The following is a 7,945-nucleotide window of genomic DNA, read 5'->3' as shown; positions in this document are numbered from 1 at the left end:
GTACGGACGCCACGGCCATTAGTTTCATTGACAGATTCACTCAATCGGGACAAGCTTGCAACAGTAGCTCATAATCTTGCCTCATAAGAACAAGTCTCTGTGTACTCGTAAAACACACCTACCTACTTACGCGTGTATATTCTTCTATGTATTCTTTATCCATAAATTGATCTAGTATTCTTTTAAAACTCCCTATTGTCTTGTCTAACGAACGTAAATTTAGAAGCTTTAATCTCTAACAGACCTGCATACACTCTGTTCGCCATAGTCCGTGTCACGTGTCATTCTCATATCCCTACTTAATAGTAAGTAATGTCTAGTATGCTGATGGCAATAGCATTAGGAAAAATATGTATACTTTTATTTGTGGTCCTATTCTCTATTCTTAGTTTCCGCTTTAGTAAATAGTAAAAAGTGTCAACTACACACACACACACACACACACACACACACACACACACACACACACACACACACACATGTACTTACCACCTCGATCTGTGCTACGATACGCAACGAGTCATCATTTTGGCCTGGATCAACGGAATGACGATTCCTCCCATTTGCCTGCGTCTCCTTCCTCTTCTTTTCATTCTCCCTCTCCCTTTCCGTGCGAACCATTTCCTCTGCTTCTTTACTAAAGTCTTGCTTCCTTGTCTGACATTCGCCGCCGCTGCTGCATATCCTCAACAATATCCAATGCATTCTGCCAGCACTAAGGAATGATTGTGTAGATTGAGGTAGAATACGACCGGCTGGATATACACATGAACTTTTTTTTTTTTTCACAGTACACACACACACACACACACACACACACACACACACACACACACACACACACACACACACACACACACACACACACACACAGACAGACAGAACGCCTGACTTTTGATCTTTCAAAAATTTCTGATTGGGGTAAAGCAAACTTGGTATTGTTCAATGCCTCAAAAACTCAATTCCTCCATCTATCAACTCGACACAACCTTCCAGACAACTATCCCCTCTTCTTCAATGACTCTCAACTGTCCCCCTCTTCTACACTGAACATCCTCGGTCTGTCCTTTACTTATAATCTGAACTGGAAACTTCGCATCTCATATCTAGCTAAAACAACTTCCATGAAGTTAGGTATTCTGAGACGTCTCCGCCAGTTTTTCTCATCCCCCCAGCTGCTAACTCTGTACAAAGGCCTTATCCGTCCATATATGGAGTATGCTTCACATGTCTGGGGGGATTCCACTCATACTGCTCTTCTAGACAGGGTGGAATCAAAAGCTTTTCGTCTTATCAACTCCTCTCCTCAAACTGACTGTCTTCAGCCTCTCTCTCATCACCGCAATGTTGCATCTCTAGCTGTCTTCTACCGCTAATTTCACGCTAATTGTTCTTCTCATCTTGCTAACTGCATGCCTCCCCTCCTCCCGCGGCCTCGCTGCACAAGACTTTCTTCTTTCTCTCACCCCTATTCTGTCCACCTCTTTAACGCAAGAGTTAACTAGTATTCTCAATCATTCATCCCTTTCTCAGGTAAACTCTGGAACTCTCTGCCTGCTTCTGTTTTTCCACCTTCCTATGACTTGAATTCCTTCAAAAGGGAGGTTTCAAGACACTTATCCTTCAATTTTTGACTACTGCTTTGGACCCTTTTATGGGACTGGCATCTCAGTGGGCATTTTTTTTTATTGGATTTTTGTTTCCCTTGGCTAGTGTCCCTCCTACATAAAACACACACACACACACACACACACACACACACACACACACACACACACACACACACACACACACACACACACACACTGGTTGAACGTCACAGCAGTCTGCGGAATGGTGGGGTAGCTGCCGTCACATTTGGTGATGCCTGATATAATAAAAAAATGGTGGAGACGCCATCACACACACACACACACACACACACACACACACACACACACACACAAACACATACACACACAGTCAAGTGAAAATGTATAGTACAAATAGAATTTCATATGAATATAAGACACTAATCTCTATCTCTCTCTCTCTCTCTCTCTCTCTCTCTCTCTCTCTCTCTCTCTCTCTCTCTCTCTCTCTCTCTCTCTCTCTCTCTCTCTCTCTCTCTCTCTCTCTCTCTCTCTCTCTCTCTCTCTCTCTCTCTCTCTCTCTCTCTCTCTCTCTCTCTCTCTCTCTCTCTCTCTCTCTCTCTCTCTCTCTCTCTCTCTCTCTCTCTCTCTCTCTCTCTCTCTCTCTCTCTCTCTCTCTCTCTCTCTCTCTCTCTCTCACACACACACACACACACACACACACACACACACACACACACACACCCGGGGGTGTTCTCCAAGTCGGTCAGCTGGATGGTGATGGTGGTGTCTGTTGTTGTCTGGAGTTCTGTTTCCTCGACCACTCGTGGCTTCTCTGGTTTCGTCCATTTTTCAAACGTCTTCAGTTTTTCACATTTCCCTGTCCTAGGACATCTCTCCACTTCTAGCGTGTACTTCTTGCCGGGAGCCAGGCCATCAAACTGCGGCGGGAGAAGAGGTGGATTTTAGGGCCATATTCTGAAACACTTTAGCGTCACACCTCCATTGCATTCAAAAGACTGTATATAGGTGAAGTTACGTGGTTTTTTAAGGGTGATTTATAGTTATTTTTTTTATTTATTTATTTATTTATTATTTTTCTAGTGACAAATTAACTGTAGCAATTTTAATCAGGCTAATCATGTCTGTGGCCTTTGAGAATTGTCGTAGTGAGAGAGCAAAACGTTTCTGAACACTGATCTTTAGCCTGAAGATCTCTCATACCCAGGCATGTCAAGGTCCGTATTCTGAAATGCGTTTGGTTTCTCATAAAGACTATTTTTAAAGGCCATAGAGATGATGCTCCGGGATCTCATGGGTAAAACACCCATGAGATCCCGGAGCATCATCTCTATGGCCTTCATGAGTTCATCAGTAGTACAGAATTCTTATGACACTATCATTAGAATCATAAAATCACCCTAGAAAACGCCAATGACGCCTGGTAAAAGAGTCGAGCTGAGACGCCGAAACGTTTCAGAATGCGATCCTGTAATCAGGCGTGGGGTTTGCGTCCCACGCTTATCAGCCGTTTGTTGCGTCAGTAGGTAAGACCTTTGACATACTCTGATTTCATTATCGGTGATATTTTTCACAGTCCTCTTGTCTCCATCAAAGAATGTGACTGTGTAGTAATCAGTGATGCAATTGTCACTCCGAGACTCGTCCCAGCTGAAGCGTAGGCTGCGTTGAGTTGTTTTTGCGTCGGTCATCTCTGTCTCAGTACTTTGATCGGAAGCGCCTAGGTGGGGGAAATAAGATAAAGCGCAGTTGAGGTCAGTAAGCTAACCTGATCACAGTGACACAGTGTTGAGTGTTTGAAGCACACACACACACACACACACACACACACACATATATATATATATATATATATATATATATATATATATATATATATATATATATATATATATATATATATATATATATATATATATATATATATATATATATATATATATATATATATATATATATATATATATATATATATATATATATATATATATATATATATATATATATATATATATATATATATATATATATATATATATATATATATATACATATATGATATTTTTATTAACTCAGATAACACATAACCCGGGAAAGAAAAAATGATTAAGGAGAAGAGGGAAAAAAGGTCATAATTACGGAGAGAGAGAGAGAGAGAGAGAGAGAGAGAGAGAGAGAGAGAGAGAGAGAGAGAGAGAGAGAGAGAGAGAGAGAGAGAGAATGAAGAGGAAAGTGTGTGTATGTGTGTGTGTATGTGTGTGTAGGATGAAATGATATTACGTACAGTTTTGGCATGTCATCAATGCACAAACTGTATCTCAGCAGGTATAAAGAATGAAATGCTTTGGTCGTGTCCCCAAGGAGCAGAGTAACTCACCTTCGTCCTTGGTGGTGGCTGTGATGGAGAAAGCCTCACCATAACTGCTTATTTGAGCATTTTTAGCCACGATCTGAAATAGTAATATAGTATGTTACCACAGAGAAGGTTTAATCAGGTGGGCAGGTAATTCCGCCAGATTGGCCCTCAGGTCAGGTACAAGGAAAATCCCCTGTAAAGGCTCGTCACGTAAGCGGATAATGCCACCTGACTAGGGAAATAAAATTAGGTGAGGTACATGCCAGGATGGCAATACTCTGTACGAATGTCAAATGAGAAAATTTTGTATGTTATAAATAGTGTGTTTTCACTCATGTAAATCAGTCTCTCTGAGGATGGCTATTCAGCCGAAACGTTAGAGATTAAAAGAATCCTAACTCCTCCCTGGGTTTTTATCCCCCTTCCTAAACCCAACTACTTGTCAACATGAACAATTCAAATTATAATGTAGACTTGTTCTAAAGAAGAAATGGTGATGATGATGATGATCATGATGGTGATTATGTGTGTGTGTGTGTCTGTGTGTGTATGTATGTAATATTCTTTTCATACTCACTTGACTTGAGAAACTTGGCTGGTCAGGAAGATGTAGGCTGTACGGAGAGAGAGAGAGAGAGAGAGAGAGAGAGAGAGAGAGAGAGAGAGAGAGAGAGAGAGAGAGAGAGAGAGAGAGAGAGAGAGAGAGAGAGAGAGAGAGAGAGAGAGAGAGAGAGAGAGAGAGAGAGAATCATATCATTACTATGCATGTAACTCGATAAAAAATACATAACCATGTAAATTTATATTATATATACATGTTTAGAGAGAGAGAGAGAGAGAGAGAGAGAGAGAGAGAGAGAGAGAGAGAGAGAGAGAGAGAGAGAGAGAGAGAGAGAGAGAGAGAGAGAGAGAGAGAGAGAGAGAGAGAGAGAGAGAGAGAGAGAGAGAGAATGATTTTAGTTCGTGTCAATTACAAAGAGACCGAACAATTAACCGCCTGTGACATTCCTCATTGCTAAAAATGCTTTCATCATTCTCACAAACACTTTTCACAGGCCACACCGTTTATTATTATTATTATTATTATTATTATTATTATTATTATTATTATTATTATTATTATTATTATTATCCAGGTTGCTAGGTGTGTTTATCCTGCTAATGATGCAGAGTCATCGTTAATTATACAACACTAGAATCATGACAGTGCCATTGAAAACCTCTTTACTCTCCACCACAGGCTCTTCAAAGGAGTCGAGATGGAAATCTTCTGAAACGCTGAACAATTTGGTCTTTGATTCGAGTGTGTGTGTGTGTGTGTGTGTGTGTGTGTGTGTGTGTGTGTGTGTGTGTGTGTGTGTGTGTGTGTGTGCAAGAGGATAAGAATATAAGGGGAAGCTGCAAGAAGCCATCAGACGTACATGTGGCAGTCCCTGTATGAAACTCACCTACCTTTTTCTTCCTATCATCCCCCATCCATAAATTTGTCTAATCATCTTTTAAAGCTCCTTAGTTAATGACTCAGCACTAAGTAACAACTTATTACTGAGTCTATTCCATTCATCTACCGCTCCATTTGAGAATCAGTTCCTTCTAATCCCGTTTTTAAATCTATTTTCTTCAAGCTTGAACACATTATTTCTTGTTCTGTCCTGATTAGTGATCATGAGAATTTTGCTTACATGAAGTGTGTGTGTGTGTGTGTGTGTGTGTGTGTGTGTGTGTGTGTGTGTGTGTGTGTGTGTGTGTGTGTGTGTGTGTGTGTGTGTGTGTGTGTGTGTGTGTGTGTGTGTGTGTGTGTGTGTGTGTGTGTGTGTGTGTGTGTGTGTGTGTGTGTGTGTGTGTGTGTGTGTGTGTGTGTGTGTGTGTGTGTGTGTGTGTGTGTGTGTGTGTGTGTGTGTGTGTGTGTGTGTGTGTGTGTGTGTGTGTGTGTGTGTGTGTGTGTGTGTGTGTGTGTGTGTGTGTGTGTGTGTGTGTGTGTGTGTGTGTGTGTGTGTGTGTGTGTGTGTGTGTGTGTGTGTGTGTGTGTGTGTGTGTGTGTGTGTGTGTGTGTGTGTGTGTGTGTGTGTGTGTGTGTGTGTGTGTGTGTGTGTGTGTGTGTGTGTGTGTGTGTGTGTGTGTGTGTGTGTGTGTGTGTGTGTGTGTGTGTGTGTGTGTGTGTGTGTGTGTGTGTGTGTGTGTGTTTAATTGTGGAAAGTATTATTTAACAAGGACTGCCATGTAAAGGCCTGCTGGCTTTCTTATGATTTTATGTTCTACTTATCACGCGATGACGTCTTGTGTTTTGAAACATTGAGAATCTTATCTGCAGCCTGGCATAAAAGGTAATACATGTACATCTTTTCAAAGGGTTGCCAGGGATCGAATCCATGAAACAATGGACCATATTTTAGAATATTTCTGCGCCGCACCTCCACTAATTCCGAAAGTCTCTAGATGAAGTTACACGTTTTTTTTTTTCTTGTTATGGTTCTAGTGACATTAACAAGATTTCTGCATTACTAACAAGAGAAACATTCTTGAGAACCAGGCTAATGATTTGTGTGGCCTTTGAAGATAGTCGTGATGAGAGTTAAGACCGCTTCTGAATACGTGCCTTACATACGCTGTACAAACCGAGCCACAGCCCACTCTCGCGGAATTTTATCAGCCATCACTGGTCCGTATTCTCAAATGTTTGGGCTGTTACTTCAGGTCTATCTGACAAGCTTTAGTGGACGTGATCGCGACTTTCCAGTGTTTTCATGATTCTAGTGAAGAGAAAATTTCATGAGAACCGGACTTATCCTCCTTGTGGCCTTTGGAAATAATCCTGGTGAGAAACCAAAGCTAACGTAACAGAAGCTTACCGAACAGCACAGGCTCCAACCTAACCTAACCGAACAGAGCAGATTCCAACCTAATCTAACAGAACAGCACAGACTCCAATCTAACCTAACCGAACAGCACAGACTCCAACGTAACAGAACCGAACAGCACAGACTCCAACGTAACCGAACCGAACAGCACAGACTCCAATCTTACCTAACCGAACAGAACACAACCGTATCTAACCGAAGAGAGCTCAACCTAACCTAACCCAATCAAACCTAACATAACCTAACAAATTATTCTTCCACTGCTACATTTTTAATGTGACCAGCTAACTAGTCATAAGACGGACGTCTGACATGATCAATTGGGTTCTCATGGGTGCTTCTATTGGCGGTGCAGAATCCTTTGTTCAGCTATCGCTACAATCATGATAAGCACTGTGGAAAGGTCGGTAATCTCCAGTACAGCTGAACAGAAATAGTTACCAAAAGAATGTGAAACAAAGGTTCAAGTCTTACGTAGAAGGAACCCATTTAGAATGAAGTCCTGTCACGATGAAGCCTTTATAACTCTTCTCCCTATCCTCTATTTCCCCCCTTCCCCCAAAAACAAAAAAAGGGAAGAGAGAGAGAGGGAAGAGGTAGGGAGAATACGTAGCACAAACTGTTGCATCTGAAATGAGTCACACCAAAATACACTCACCGATCGCCGTTACTGGCGTTATTGTAGATTCTGGCACGTACAGTCGCCCCAAGAAGTGATGTCACCAGGTCCAGCAAACCTAACACTTATTAATAGATAGTGCCGTATTCTGAAACACTTAGGTGCCACACCACCGATATACATTCACAAGGGTCAAGTTAAAATGACACGGGTTTTCAAAGATTTTTTTTTTTTATGGTTCTAGTTGCAGACTAGGAAGATTTCTACATTACTGAAAGAAGAAACCTTCTTGAGAACCTGGCTGATCATCTCTATTGCTTTTGAAAATACGTAGTGGTGGTGAGAGGAGAGCGCTTCAGAATACGGAAGATGGACTCATGGACGGCAAAGAAAGGCCCCGTACAGGAGAAATACGAAAAGCGTATTAATCAGTAAACAAAAAAGTGATAAACAATAATAGTACTAATCATAAAAAGGGAGAAAAGTGAACTTACATAAATACTATCATGAACAGAGAGAG

At 41.3% G+C, this 7,945-nt stretch overlaps 1 long non-coding RNA gene across 1 annotated transcript; it reads right to left on the bottom strand.

Moving 5' to 3' along the window:
- Positions 1 to 2,251: 2,251 nt before the first annotated feature.
- On the bottom strand, positions 2,252 to 4,044 carry LOC135099642 (uncharacterized). Its single transcript, XR_010268208.1, has 3 exons — positions 3,970 to 4,044; positions 3,137 to 3,312; positions 2,252 to 2,512 (listed from the first exon to the last, which is right to left on the bottom strand). It is a non-coding gene; the product is annotated as an uncharacterized LOC135099642 (long non-coding RNA).
- Between the last annotated feature and the right edge of the window lie 3,901 nt (positions 4,045 to 7,945).

Source organism: Scylla paramamosain, unplaced genomic scaffold (assembly GCF_035594125.1).
Source record: "Scylla paramamosain isolate STU-SP2022 unplaced genomic scaffold, ASM3559412v1 Contig168, whole genome shotgun sequence".
NCBI lineage: Eukaryota > Metazoa > Arthropoda > Malacostraca > Decapoda > Portunidae > Scylla > Scylla paramamosain.
The sequence above is the reverse complement of the archived record's forward strand: the minus strand, read 5'-3'. Positions and strand labels throughout refer to the sequence as shown.